Genomic DNA, 15,008 nt, shown 5'->3' with positions numbered 1-15,008 from the left:
AGTATTGCATTAAAATTGTTCATTACAGGTCTTTATTATCCCTTTAATGTCTGGACCATCTGTAATACCCTCTTTGATTTCTAATGTTAGTAATTTTTAGGAGTGAGATTATTTTCTTTCTTTAAAGCTTTTTTCATCTTGTTCTGCCAGGAAGCCAACTTATTTAAGGATTATTTGAACCCCTTGATGTTTGTTTTTAACTTTGTTAGTTTACATTTAAAGGAGCTCTGGTAAATAAGATAGAATAATGCCCTATCCCAAGATATTCATAGTCTAAATCCCAGAATCTGTGAATGTGTTATATTATATGCTAAAAGAAGGTTAACGGTTTGAGGTGTAATTAAGATTGCTAATCTATTGCCCTTAAAATAAAGAGATTGACCTGGATTACCAGGTGGGCCCAATGTAATCACGAAGGTCACTAAAGTAGAGAGGGAGGCAGAAATGGGAGCCAGTGTCAGAGTGATGACGTGAGAAAGATATGAGATGCAAAAAAGACTCAGATGCATATTGCTGGCTTTGAAGGTGGAAGGGGTCCAGGAGCCAAGAAATTTAGGCAGTCCCTAGAAGCTGGAAAAAGCAAGAGTATGGATTGTCCCCCAGAACCTCTTGAGGAAGCCAGTCTTGCTGACACCTTGATTTTAGCCCAGTAAGAACCATTCTGAACATCTGATCTCCAGGACTACAACGTAACCCATTTGTGTTGTTTTAAGTTACTAATTTAGTGGTAATTTGTTAGCAATAGAGAATTAATATAGGAGTCTTCACTATACTTTGAAATGAGTAGTTATTCTACTGCTAAAACATGGCAATTCTGTGTTTCTACTGAATACCCTGGGTGTTCAACGAGCTGTCTCCACTTTCATTGTTTGTGAACTGAATATCTACCACACTTGTGTATGTTCTGGTAATTTTTTAGGTATTAGCTCTCAAATAGTTCTTACACTTCTCAGTAGGAATTTAGGAATCTATTGCTCTACCTATGCCTGTTCATTAGCACGCTATGAATGCACAGCTTAGTAGTTATCCAAATAATCAAGGAGGCGCCATGCATAATTCAGAGAACATTTATTCTGTGTAGCTTCCTTCTCTCTGGCAGTCTGACCCACAAATTGCAATAACCTCAGTCTCTTGGAATTTCAGTTTTTTTTCTCTCAACTGTGCAAGACCCCAGTACTCTGCTTGGATGCCTCCTTTCTTGGCCACAATGCAGAAAATGTCCCACAAAGGGCGAAACTGGGTAAAATCATAGTGTTTCTCTCATTTTCTTTCCTTCTTTCAGACATCACATTTTTGAGTTTCTTGTTGCCCAGTGCGTGAAAACATTTTTTTTCTTCATATGTTTTGTCCAATTTTCTAATTTATTCTAGTTTAAGGGCAAGTCTAATACCAGATGCTCTGTCACGGCCATATGTGAAGGTAGAACATTAATTTGCTAAGGATAGAAAACAACATATATAAAATATCTGTCTTCTTCATAATTCCATTCCGAGGAATTTCTGTGCATTAGTTTCAGATTTTTATACTCACTGTTTAGTCATCGTTTAGTATCCCACTTGTTTATATTTATAATTTATATTCATGTTCACATTCATTCATACATAAAAATTATTTTTGCATTTGGGCTTTCATTCACTTTTACAGGCACATAAACATGTAGTCTAAGTACTTCGTTGAACTTAATAAAAAAGTAGTTCAAAATTTAAAATAACTTTCATATTATGCCTGAATTGACTACACAACTATCTAGATAGGTTATTGTAACCTACACTCAGGCTAGCCAGTACCAGGAACAAAACCAGAAAAATCATGAAACAGTGCATTTTTCTCAATCTTTGTCACCACTAGCTAGTGGAAGGCTAAGGAACAAATATTATATTTAGGAAAATAAAATAATTATATATTTATGCTACCTGTTTCAATCTCTTTTACTTAGGTACTATAAAGAAATCAAAACACTATTATTCACTTTCCTACTTCATGCTTTATTCTGTAACTAGTAGTAATCCAAATAATTTGCCTACAACCATCTTTTAAAAAGAAACATAATTTGCACTAATCAATGACTCTTTTCCACATAATGTACATAATTGAATTGATAACCGATAAATGTATCAAGATGATAGTTCTAAAGTTGAAATAATAAAACCTATAACAAATCTTTCAGCTCTATGGAGTATTCTCTTGATAAGGTAAAAGAACATTAGTGGGTTATTCTATGAAACTAGCACTGACATTATTCTTACCTCACTCGACTTGTGAATTTAGGGTACTGCTTTCCTGCCTTTAAAATAATGTAAATATAACTTATATCACACACAATTCATAAAACAATGTTTGTCATTACTGATTTTTGCAGTTGCTTAGAAAAGCTATAACAGGACCTCATGAATTTAGGACCTGCTCAGAAAATGTGTCATAAATTTAATATTTTAAAATATAGATGATGTTCAAAAAAGTTATATACACATTCTTGTTTTATAAATCTGAAGCATCCTAACACACTTTGCATCACCCAACATAGACACAAATTATTTTATTATAAATCTATGTTCTAAATTAAACTATTTCTGCTAAAAGCCTTCAGAAAATTGAATAAATTAATTATGGTTAGAATGCAAGTATCCTATACCGCAGTAAATGAGTCACTTATTGTGATTTGTATGAATCCTATAAGCAAACAGCCTGGTACATTTTAGAATAAATGAAACATTATATTTAGTAAGTGGAACATAGTGGAGTTCACAAATATTAATCTGTTAGAAAATTTTCTTCCATTTTATATGATAAAATATTAGTATTTCGATTTTCTTTGGCTTCCGTAAATGAATCCAAATTGTCATATTTAATATTTATAACATTATACTCTATGATAAAGTTTGTCATGTAAAATGCTTATATTCACCCCAAAATCTAAGATGTTAGACAGCCATGGCAGAATTCGGATTTTGTTCATCCTTCTCCTAATGGCCCTTTACCAATTTTAGTTTTCTGGTCTTACTCAAATTATACAATCTTATTATTCTAAACCATTTATTGCAGAATCATTCTCTTGACAAACATTGGGCATGATCATTGTTGAGAATTTTTTCAGTTCAATGAAAAGGGGTTTCTGGGGTTCTTCTGGGAAGTTCTTTGCTATTCTTAAAGAAGACAAAATAGCAGTATTCTCTTTTATCTGCTGGTAATGTTTTAAACTGGTGGATACAATTATTAGCATATGATGCCTCTAACTGCTGTAGTCAATCTTAGAATCTAAAGGTAAAAACAAGTGTGTCACAGAAGACCTACGCTGTACATGACATTCTGTACTACAGAATTAACCATTGTGTAACTAAACACTGCCTCTACCCTCATTATTTAGACTATTTTTAATGACTTTTCTGTTACTCACTGGTCTTTGAGTATGTAAATTGTAACATATAGGATTCATGGAAGCATACTAATAATTTCTTTTTAACAATATAAATGTCCAGCAATAATGGAATTATTAACTAGGCATCATTAATTATTACATGGAATGATATGAAACCATTAAAATGTTGATATTTAGAATTTTTAATGTTATAGAAAATCTTTAGTTAGAGAGCACACAAATCAAAAACTAGGGAAAATATATGCTCTGTCTTTATGGAGTTTCAGATTCTCTCTTCTCTTTCTCTTACATAATATTTTTCTTCAATTATATGTATTTTACATCATCTAATGCAGAAGTCTATGCAAACTTAAATTTTCTCTAAGATGAAACTATGTAACAAAATTGAGCATGTTGAGGGACAGCCCCATTGTTTGAACTAAATTGCACTATAAAATTGTTCACAGAAGAGTGTGTTTGAAATGAAGTAACACTTTAAATAAACTCTGTATTTAAAAAATAATTTGTTTACTATGAAATATAATACAAAATGTGGAGAAAATTTCAATTCATAATTATCTGCTATTAAACAATATATACAACACACAAATAGTTTGTCAGTTACCATTGCTTACATATTAATACAGAAAAATGACTTTCAATATTCAGTTATTTCTTTCTGTAATTTAAAATTCACATGCAATTTAGGGGAAAAGTGTTTAAAAATGAATTCAAAACACATTGAGTACTTTCTCACCAAAGAAAATGAAGTTATTAATTCTTTTGATCAACTAGGTGAAATGTAAAATGTGGTATTTTGGTTGGCTGTTTAGACTGTATTCTATTTAGTCTTCCTTTTAAAAATTCTATGGCATTATTTATATTTAAGTTTATGTTAAATGATAGGCAGGGTTTTGTTTTATGTAATCAGTGAAATATAATAACAATAAAGACCACATCGACTCTATTTACTATGCTAGAACAGAATTTAGTATACTTTGTAAGGTCTTTTCTGTTATTATTTTCATTAATTTCACTATGCTCAGCAGTATTCGTACTAATTTGCATTCCAAAAGCTAGTTTTAAATGGTATTGTGGATTTAACACAAAACATAAAAGCCAAGAAATTCAAAGATAAGCTCATATTCGATTTTGTTATAATCTCCATTAAAACCGAGCTATTTTTAAAAATTTGCATATTTTTCATTTATAATGCTCTCTAATAATGTTGGCCTTCCTGCTCAAAGAGATGCAATAAATGCTTTAGGACTCAAGGTTTAAGGGACTTTGTAGAACCTTTGTCCATCTATGATTCTCTTTACCTTAGCTCACTTTAAACTATTTACTGTGAAAGAACTATGTTTCTTTTATTCAGCTATCGGTAATATGTACTGACGCTTAGCTTTTTGCTGAAGATTCACAGATAAAAATCACGGTATCTTGCCCTAAAAATGCTCACAGAGTGATAGAGAAGATAAAGTTGACCACAAAAATTAAATTTCTAGTGATGAGTATTTTTTAATAGATACCGCTAGATTGCTTGGGGACACAGAGAAAGGGTCTCTAAGTCAGACTGAGGAATAGTGGAGGGAATATTTTGAAGATTTCTTGAAGAAAAATTTGACTCACAAAGGAGAAGAAATGGAGGAGAAAGACTTCAAGGCATAGGTGTGCAGCTTGTCCTCCAGTGGATCCACTTTCCTTCCAGTCTTCTTTCTACGTAGAGAGCATACAGATAAAGCTCCTGAATAGACTATGGTTTTTCTCTCATTGATTAACCAAGACAGCCAGCTTAAATCACCTTTAGACAGGCTTCTTCCTAACCCTGGGCCCTTGACCTCTCCTCACCGCACACACTATCTTTTTTTATTTTTTTTGATCTTTTACTTGAGAAAACATTTTATTATAAATTATTTCTCCACTCCTTTGAGATGTAAATCTCCTCCAAGATTCTGGCCAGTTTTATAACCCTCTAATATTTCTCTCTCAAGAATCTGGGAGCCTTGCCCTTGAAAGCTAGTGCCCCTATCTCCCAGTCTCTGTGGAAGGTAGGATCCTAACTTTCCACTTTCCATAAGCACCAATTATCAAACACAGATGATCTAATCACATTGACCTCTCTACTGAGACCCTCCAGTATTTTTCCACCAGCTCACCACAAGACTTAAAAATGCTCTCAAATTTTTTTTCAGTGAGATTGGGTTAAATCTCTATTCCCTATTGTAATAGTTGTGAAAATTTTTTTCTTTCCTGTTTAACTCCATCTGGTGCAGTTTTTCTTTGACAGTTCCATGGTATAACTTCCTCATGAACTAACTTAGGAGTGACTGCATGGAGTCAGTCCTCATCAGAAAAAAATAGCATAATTTTATGAAATGAATTTTTCAGTTTTTAATTTTTTGATCCAAAAGAAGTAATGAACATCTTTGTGGCAGAAAAACAAAAGTGAAATATAAAATATATATTGAGTTAAAATGTTTTAATTAATATTTATCCTAATGACATACGAGACAGGCATATTATAAGGGTTGTTAAAAACAATAAGGGTCTATTTTCTTTGCTATGACAAAGTAGAATTAAGAGAGGGAAAACTTGTTCAATGTGGTAATGACAAAGTAAATATATAAGATACTGTAATGATAAGAAAGATATCTTTTAACGGGAAGTTAAAGGTCAAAGAACAAGATAAGTACTTTTCTGTGTGTGTGTGTTTGTACATACACGTGTGTGTTTGTGCATATTGTACGATGTAAGGAAATTGCCATTTATAGACTATCAAAAAAGGCAAAGTTCTACAAAAATGACTTTGGCATTTACTTCAGTTTTAAACTAGAATTGAGCAAGGCAAATTTTGTTTAACAGACTTCGTTTTAGCTGCTCTACTTCATAAATCAAGAACATAGCAGCTTAGAAAAGAGCCTTCCTTTTAACACCCATGACTTTTATGTATTTTTGAGCAGTTTTACGTGGTTATAGCTGTCTGAATCAATTCATAACTAATATGTTACCCTTGCATACTCTCGACTTGAGAAGATACTCTCCTTGCAGTTGGTCAGGAAAATAAGAGAGAAATATGGTGCCAAGCAATCTCCACTCAGAAAATGTAGACCAAAGACACTTTATTGTCCCGTACCCCTGGTTTTTATTTCTGTCCTTAACTGTTCTCATAAAATTAGGTAAATAAAAGTCATCTATGCTAATTTAAAGCTCTGAATTGTAGGAATGTCTTTTATAGCTGCTCTCATGTGGGATCTAGACATAAAATATTTTATTGCTTACAAAAATTTAAAATGTAACATATGTAGTTAGGTGAAGAAAAAATGACATTATTATTTAAAGAATGACAAATTCACCTAAGAATCACTATTGATTGCATTTTATCCAGAATGTGATGAACTGCGTTTTCTTATTAAAATAGTTTAATGGCATGCATAAGTAATATAGAATATGTAGTAACTACAACAAAATAACAAAACAATGAGAATGAATGAATAAATAAATTCAGGGTTATCTTGTCATTTTCAAATAAAAATTGTATAGAGATTTTAACAACTCAGACAATAGTCTTATAGTTAAGCAAAATGTAATTGATTAATTAAAGATAAATTTTACTTTTTTAATTCTGTGTTTTAATATACTACACTGTTTTTTTGAGAGATAACATATTTAAGTGATTTTTGTGTGTAAAATTAACACATAACTTGATGTCAATAAGTTAACTCAGAACTTTGTTGCTAAAATTCAGTTTTATACAACAAATATATAATACCTTTCTATAATCCAAGACCATAAATTTACTCAGAATGATCTGAGACAGATATAATAATTGTTAATTTTTCTAATTAAATTATAGTAGTGCAGATGACTCTGCATTGACAAAATACATAGGTATAGTACTGGATAAAAGGTGTGGAGAATACATAAATCTTCCTGAAGAAAACAATAATTTTATAATATTCAGTTTTAACTTTAAATTCATTAGGGGAGAAGAATCATAGCATTACATTCAATTTATCAAAAACATATAAAGTTTAATATTGCACAGCCCTCTATACTGCCACTCTTTTAGTAAACAGCTATTCATGACTCAATTGAAATATATCCTCTTTTAAATAGATTCCCATTGGAAAGCATTATAATTTTAAGTGCTTACTCAGTATACTTATGAGCAAGTTTTCATTGTAGTCTTAAAATTATGGTATAATATCTAATATTTACTCTGTTTTGGGTGGCTTATCTTTTTATATTTTCTACAAAACAAGTTTTTCAAACTGTGCATAAAACTTGCTGGAAAGCTTGCTAAAAAAATGAAGACAACTAGTTCTATCCACAGATACTGTGATTCAGCAAGTTTGGTTGACAGCCAAAGAATCTGCTAGGTAATTATGAATATGATTCCTGGAGCACATTTTTTAGAAATACTAATTTACCTTAATTCACGGCCATCTTTTTTAACATTTAACTTAATGCAGACCTTTTCTCTCTCTCTACCTCTCTCTGTCTCTATTTCTGCCTCTCTCTCTCTCTCTCTTTCTACATATATGATAAACTAAATGTAGAAGATTCAGGACAAATAAAAGTAGAATGCTGAAATGATTGTATACATAAAACATGTATTAAAATCCTTACTCTGTGTTAAAACCATAGCAGAAACTCCAATAAATGCTATTGTAAGCACTGTAATCATAATTTTAGTCTTCCTAAACTTATTGTTTAATTCTAATCTAATATTTATTAACTCCAACTTTTTCATCTGTTCTGAGTCAAGAATTTGAAAAATGACATTTTTGTAATTTTATCTCCCATTTGTAAAAATGATATTTACTATGACATGAAACCATTACTGTAGTTTATCAAATAGATGATGCTATTAATTTTGTGTATAATATGGAAGCAAATGATACCAATTAAATTATAATTCAATGTGTTTTACTTATTGCATATGAATGTCAGAGGCATGAAAATGAAAAAAATGCTCATTTTAAGTCATTAAAATATGGTAATTTACTAAATAATATTTTAACTGTTAATTAAGGATACTGTATCATTTAACTTGCAAGCATGGCCATTAAGTATTTCACCATCAAATTTATGGGGGCTCAGACCATTTGAGATTCTCTTGGAATTATTCTCTCAAAGCTTCTAAGATGTTTTTTTATTCATTGAATGTACTGTTGACTTCTTATTCTATAGTCAATCTCTACTAAATTATAGCATATTTAAGGAACTTCTCTGCAGTAAATCAAGATCATTTTATTTCAAATACTTAAGACTACAAATAATAGAGCAGTTGAAAGAGACTGAGTTATGCATTCATCATCATTTAGTCCCATTTTTTTCTTTGCTAGTTAACTAGGTGTGCAACTGAATATCTGTGAAGCTCAGTTGTTTAACAGTAATGCATTCAAAAGCTTTTGTATAATATGGCTTTAAAATTACTTTAAATAGCTCAATGTTATCTCTTTTCAAACAATATATATGTCCTCAAGATACATAATTTAAAACAATGTTTTTCAACACAGGTTGAATCAGAATCACCAGCTAAGCAATTTCAACCTATACAAACTCATTTCAAATTCTTTCTTAAGTATACTTATATGAGTAGTCCGGAAGAGAAGGATGGGAATGTTTACTTTCAGACACTCTCTAGCCCTCTAAGTATATGCAGTCCTGGAAGCCAGGGATGCATCAACATTCATGCATTTCTTCTTTATTTCACTTACTACATTGTTTGTGAGTTGCATTCTATGGGTTGAGCACTGTGCCATCCACTAGAAGTTCAGCAGTGAGAAGGAAAGAAATGAACCCTAACACCACGGAAGCTTCACATTAATAGTGCACTAGGCATCCTGACAGAGAAGTATAGGAGTCCATAGAAAGCATTGTGCTGAAACCTGCATTAGCAGCTCAAGAGAACAGGTTGTTAATTATTCAGGAATTGTTCACGTTTTAGGAATTTTGCCGAACAGTTGATGTCATATTACTTGAAATCAACCGTGGTGGGAGTATTTAAAGCATGGAAATCAACAAAACTAAGATAAAAATGTTTTGTTTGTATTTTGTCTTTATTTTACTCCCTGAGAGCTGGTTTTAGATAGTTTCATCCCACCACTCTGCAATGCAAAATAAGGACAATCCACCTGGTGAAATGTTGAGGGAGGTATCATTGAAAGTCTCCTAAATGAAGTGATGTTTAAACTGAGTAGTGAAGGATAAACAAAATAGACCTTGATAGAGAGAAGATGGAATTTCTTTGTAGATGAAATAACATATACAACCAACAATCAACAAAGATACATAGAAAAAGGTATGATGCCTTAAATACAATGAAAGAAGTCTAATATGACTTAAATTAGAAAATAAAGAGGAGAATGACGGAAATTTAAGATATGGACATGGACAGGAAAATTCTCATGTAAACTTTCCAGTCATATAAATATCTTGATTTTTAACTCAGAGACAATGAGAATATAACACAGTACAATTGAATTATGTCTGCATTTTAAAAATGCAGAATGGTTAGCAGAATAGATTGTAAAGGATTTAAGAGTTCCGTAGGCATTGGATAGGTGGAATTTTTTTTCTATAGTCAGAGAAAGATGATTTTGGCTTGGTTGGTAGTGACAATGGAAAGTAAACTGGATATAAAAGAGCTGTTTCATAAAAATTGACAGGATTTGGTCATTTGGATTTGTGAAGCAATAATAAATGGGAAAGTTATAACTTACAGCTTTCTTATATCATCTACTCACTCATTTAGTGAGTTCTATATGCTGGGCTAGGAGGCACACAGGAGCAGAAGTGGAGACTAGGGAAGATCTAGAAATACACATTTGTTTACTTTGAAGTTCCTGTATAGGTGACATTGTCATAGAGATGTTGAAAAGCGAGTTGGAAATGAGGGTCTGTAGGATAAAAGAGAGGTATAGTTTGATGATATTCATTTGAGAGTGGTAAGAGAGAATACAGCCACATAGAATAACAGAAAAAAACTTTAGGAAATTTGTATCATCTATCTATTTCTGTGTAATAAACCAGCCCAAACAGATTTGCTTAAAAACATTAATAACAATTTTGTTTACTTTCACCTGTGTCAGCAATTTGGATTGAGCTCAGCTGGCTGATTCTCTGTCTGCTTTCAATGGAGATTACTCAGTATTTTGTTCTGGTCTGCATGCTATACAATAGCCTTACTCTTTTGACTGTCAGGTGCTGCTAGCTGATTCCCAGGCTAGCCTAGAATTCTTTACATGGGGACTTGGATCCAAAACCAGCAATAGAGAGGGCAGTCCTCAGTGATCATCATTTCTCAAGCCTCTATTTGCAGTATATTTGCTAATAACTCACTGGCCAAAGAAAGTCACATAGCCAATCCCAGTCAATATGAGAAGAAACTATACATGAGTGTTGACATAAAGACACAAGATGCGTTGACGGCTATTTCTATAACAATCTGTCACAAACCTTAATGATCAAGTAGAAAGTAAACTAGCAAGCAAAATGGAAAAGGTACACATAGAATTCTGGTAAGAAAAGAAAAATAGCAAAAAGAGCATGGGAAATGACAGAGGACAATAGTAAGAATAAGAGTGTTGTTACCATGAGAAAATGCTGCACTTTTGGTTTGCATCGCATGTCTTGAACCTTTCTTATTTTCTTTACTCATCAATTTTATGTCAGTTAGAATTATATTCAACAGTACACAATGAAAAGAAACTCTTCTAGTGGCTTAATCCCAGAGGTATCTACTTTACCAACATATGAAATGAGGTCTAGATATAGCCCTGGTGCTGTGACTCAATAAGGACTGTGTCACCTCTCCATCATTCGTATTGTCATCTTCAATCTTCATACATGTTTTCTCACTGTTGTTACAAAATGGCCTCTACACTTCCAGGCATGAAGAAAGAAGGTAAAAGAAAAGTGAAACCTTTCCTTTAATGATGCTATAGGAAGGACTGCTTTCGACACTTCTCGTTGCTGGGGTTACATCTAATTTCACAAAAGGAGGAACTGTAAAGTATATTTAATGGGGCACAGGGTCTCCATACACAGAATCAGAGTTCTTTTAATAAGGTAATTCTGTATGAAAAAAGCACAGCCTACCCCAAACTTCTACCTGCTTTGATAGTTACAGCAACCCAGTGTTTCTCCTATGACCCAAATTCACAAAATTTATGTTTCTCACTTTTTTTTTTTAATCTAGGCAACAATTACTAATTTTATGATCTTTCAGGAATAAAATATCTAATGGAGTGGATGACTTTTTTTATTAGATGATAATAAAAGCTAACATTTATTCAGCATTTAATTTGTACCCAGGATTTTTTAAGCATTTATACGTACCATCTCAATAAAACACTACAACAATCCTTTGAAATAAATACTCATATTTTTTATCAAATTTAAAGATAATAAGTTAATCAGAGAAAAGCAGTAACTCACTTCAATCCATGTAATTAATAGGCTATTGAACTCTCTGGCACAAACGAATAAATTTTAGCTGCTGTGTTATATAATACTGCCTACCAGTGTGATGAAAAAGTATATGACAAAGAGAACCCTCTTTCTAGAGTTAACATTTTAATCTAACATGGGATTTCTAGACAAATAAATTTACTAGTGAAGAAATAGTTTTTGGTGTGAAATATTTAATAATCACTTCATTATTTTTAAAATATGATTTCTTGTGCTTTTTCACTTCAGTTATATTCATTGTATCAATATAGTCAATGTGTTAATGTTTTTATGCTATCTATACATTTTTCAATATAAATGAATTTGTCGATTACATTTAGTTGTGAGGAAAAAGTTTGCTTTCAAATATTCCAATCATTTTCATTTTTATGCCAACTAAATAATTTGGCATTAGATTTAATATCTACTGGGGGATAAAATTATACCATATAAGAAAACCTTCAAAATTTTAGAATATTCTTGAATACAATAGCTTTTAAAACTGTCAGACATATTCAAATCTCAAATAAATTCTTCTTTTAGAAAATACTGTGAGTGTCGAAAGTATTAACCAATAGAACCTCTTGAATTCATGGCTACTATTTGTTAATAGCCAAACATATTTATATCACACCTACAAAGAAAAGAAGTAGTAATATATTTTATTGTGTCTTTCTTTCCAAAATATACTGTAACAAATCCTGCAAAAGTTTCTCATGATAAAAAGTCTACATACAATGAAAGAGTCAACTCAGGCAAGTATCTTACATTTATTCAAACTATAAAATTGCTAGTATCTAGAGAACTTGTGCTGAATCAACTTTATTTAAATGTAATATTGCAGCATATTCACAATAGAAGCCCATACCTTTTCCTCTGCATAATAAAATAAGGCTTTATGTTGTTTAGAAAGGAAATTCTCAAAATACTAAAGAAAGTAGAAATTCTTATTATTCAAGAAGTTAGGTAGAAGAAATGTGATGACTCTGACTTCAATAAAAGGCATTTTATTTCAAACAGTGGATTCATTTTTATTAGGCACTCTACATGTTTATGGTAATTGCCAGTACAGTTTATGCAGGGAAGTCTGAACTATGAGCTAATATAAGTTTCATTATTTTCTACAGAAAAGAAAGTAAGGCAAGTCTATTTCATCTCCAAGGCTGATATTCTGTTTTTTGGTTTTTTTTTTTATTTAATTTTCTCACAATATCCAATGGATAGTCTTGAGTTGAATGATTCGGGAAAATTTAGTTTTATGAATTTGATGTATCAACTACATTTGTGTGGCCTTTAAAAATTCTAATTATTACTTTTGAAAATATTTTTAAAGGTTTTTTTACATGTTGTTTCTAATTTTGGGGTTAAGGATTTTACATATCTATGTCTGCTACCTTCAGACAACCTTCTTTAAAAATTCTATTTCATTGACGTAAATTGCATTCCCTTGAGTCAGTTTGTTGAACATCTATTATGTGCCAAGCACTATTCTTGACTGAAAAGATAAAATATTTGATATCATCCCTGCTGTTGATTAACTCATTGTTTAATTAATTCATTTTTCAAAAATCATTACCCATCATTAAACCACAACTTTTATTCATTAACTATATTTGTTTCTAGTTGTAACACAATCGATTTAATTCAAAATAAGGTTTTCTGGCTATGAATTTCCCATTTCAAAGAAAGTGAAAAATCAAGCCACAGACTAGGGGAAAATATTTCCAAAACACATATCTGAAAGGACTTGTATTAATTTACCATAAATTTAATATTTTATGTAAGGAAAACACAGTAACAATTGGACATAAAATTTGAACAATCATTTCACTATAGAAGATATATTGATTGTAAATAAACATATGAAGAGATAGTCAACATTATTAGTCATTAAATAAATGACAAAACCACAATGTGATATCACTAAATACTATCAGAATAGCTAAAATCAACAAAATTGAAAATACCAAATATTTGATGAAAATGTGCTATAACTGGTACTCTTGTACATTGCTGATAGGAACCTGAAATAGTATCTCTACTTTGAAAAATTATCATTTTCTTATAAATTCAACATATATTTACTCAATTACCCTTTAATCTTATTTGTCTAGTTGTTTTTTTTACAGGAGTGAGGACCATGAGCATCTGAGCCACTTCTTCCTGTAACTGACTTGTGCCCTCAGGGCCTGATTGTGTGTGTGTGTGTGTGTGTGTGTGTGTGTGTGTGTGTGTGTATATATATATCAGCTTTATTCATAATCACCATACCCTGGAAAAAAATTAAATGCTTCGCAACTGACAAAGGGATAAACAAATTTTGGTACATTTATACAATAGGATACTACTCAACCATAAGGGAGACAAGCTATTAATAACATATAAAGGTACGGATAAACCTCAAATAGTGAAAGGACTCCAGCAGAAAAGGCTACTACTTCAAGATTCCATTTGTATGTCACTCTGGCAAAGCTATAAGAAAAGACATCAGATCAGTAATTGACAAAGTTTGTGTTGGAGAGAGGGGATTGACTAAAAATGGATACAGGAAACTTTTTGGGGTGATTTGGAGGAGTTATATAATTACATGTATTTGTGAAACATTGAAACTTCAATTTTAAAAAGGTAAATTTTACTGTATGTAAAGTATTTCTCAGCAATCCTAACTTTTTAAAATCCAATTTTACTTAAAAAGACATATCCGAATCACAATTAAATATATGGTCATTGCTTCACAGCTTTCCAAAGAATGCCTCCAGCATACCCTATTATAATTCACTGTTTAATGATCAGTCATATCCTTTTATCTAGTAAAAGAAATTTAAGATACAAACCAGATTTCCGACTTTCTAAATGATTATATTTATAGATATAGAAATGTTTAATGTTTAATGTAGTATTTATACTACACAGAATGCAATGAAAAGCTAATTTAATTTTAAGCTAAAATCTGACAAGTAATCTATACCACATGCCCTTCCGAGCACAGGTGGATATAGATAGCCTATGGCTTTTTCCCATTCTACATTCTTTTTTGGAGAAAAAATATTTGGCGAAAGATGAAAAAAATGTCACCAGTTTCCCAGCTGTTGAGTCTTCATTTTTTTTTAATCAGCTTAATGCAATTAGTTAATTAGCTGACAAATATAAAGTATCACTTTCCCCACTTTTATTATAACCTAGTCTGTCCCCACCT

The sequence above is a fragment of the Pteropus alecto genome, unplaced genomic scaffold (genome assembly GCF_000325575.1).
Source record: "Pteropus alecto unplaced genomic scaffold, ASM32557v1 scaffold152, whole genome shotgun sequence".
Lineage (NCBI taxonomy): Eukaryota > Metazoa > Chordata > Mammalia > Chiroptera > Pteropodidae > Pteropus > Pteropus alecto.
Note: the sequence above shows the minus strand (reverse complement) of the source record.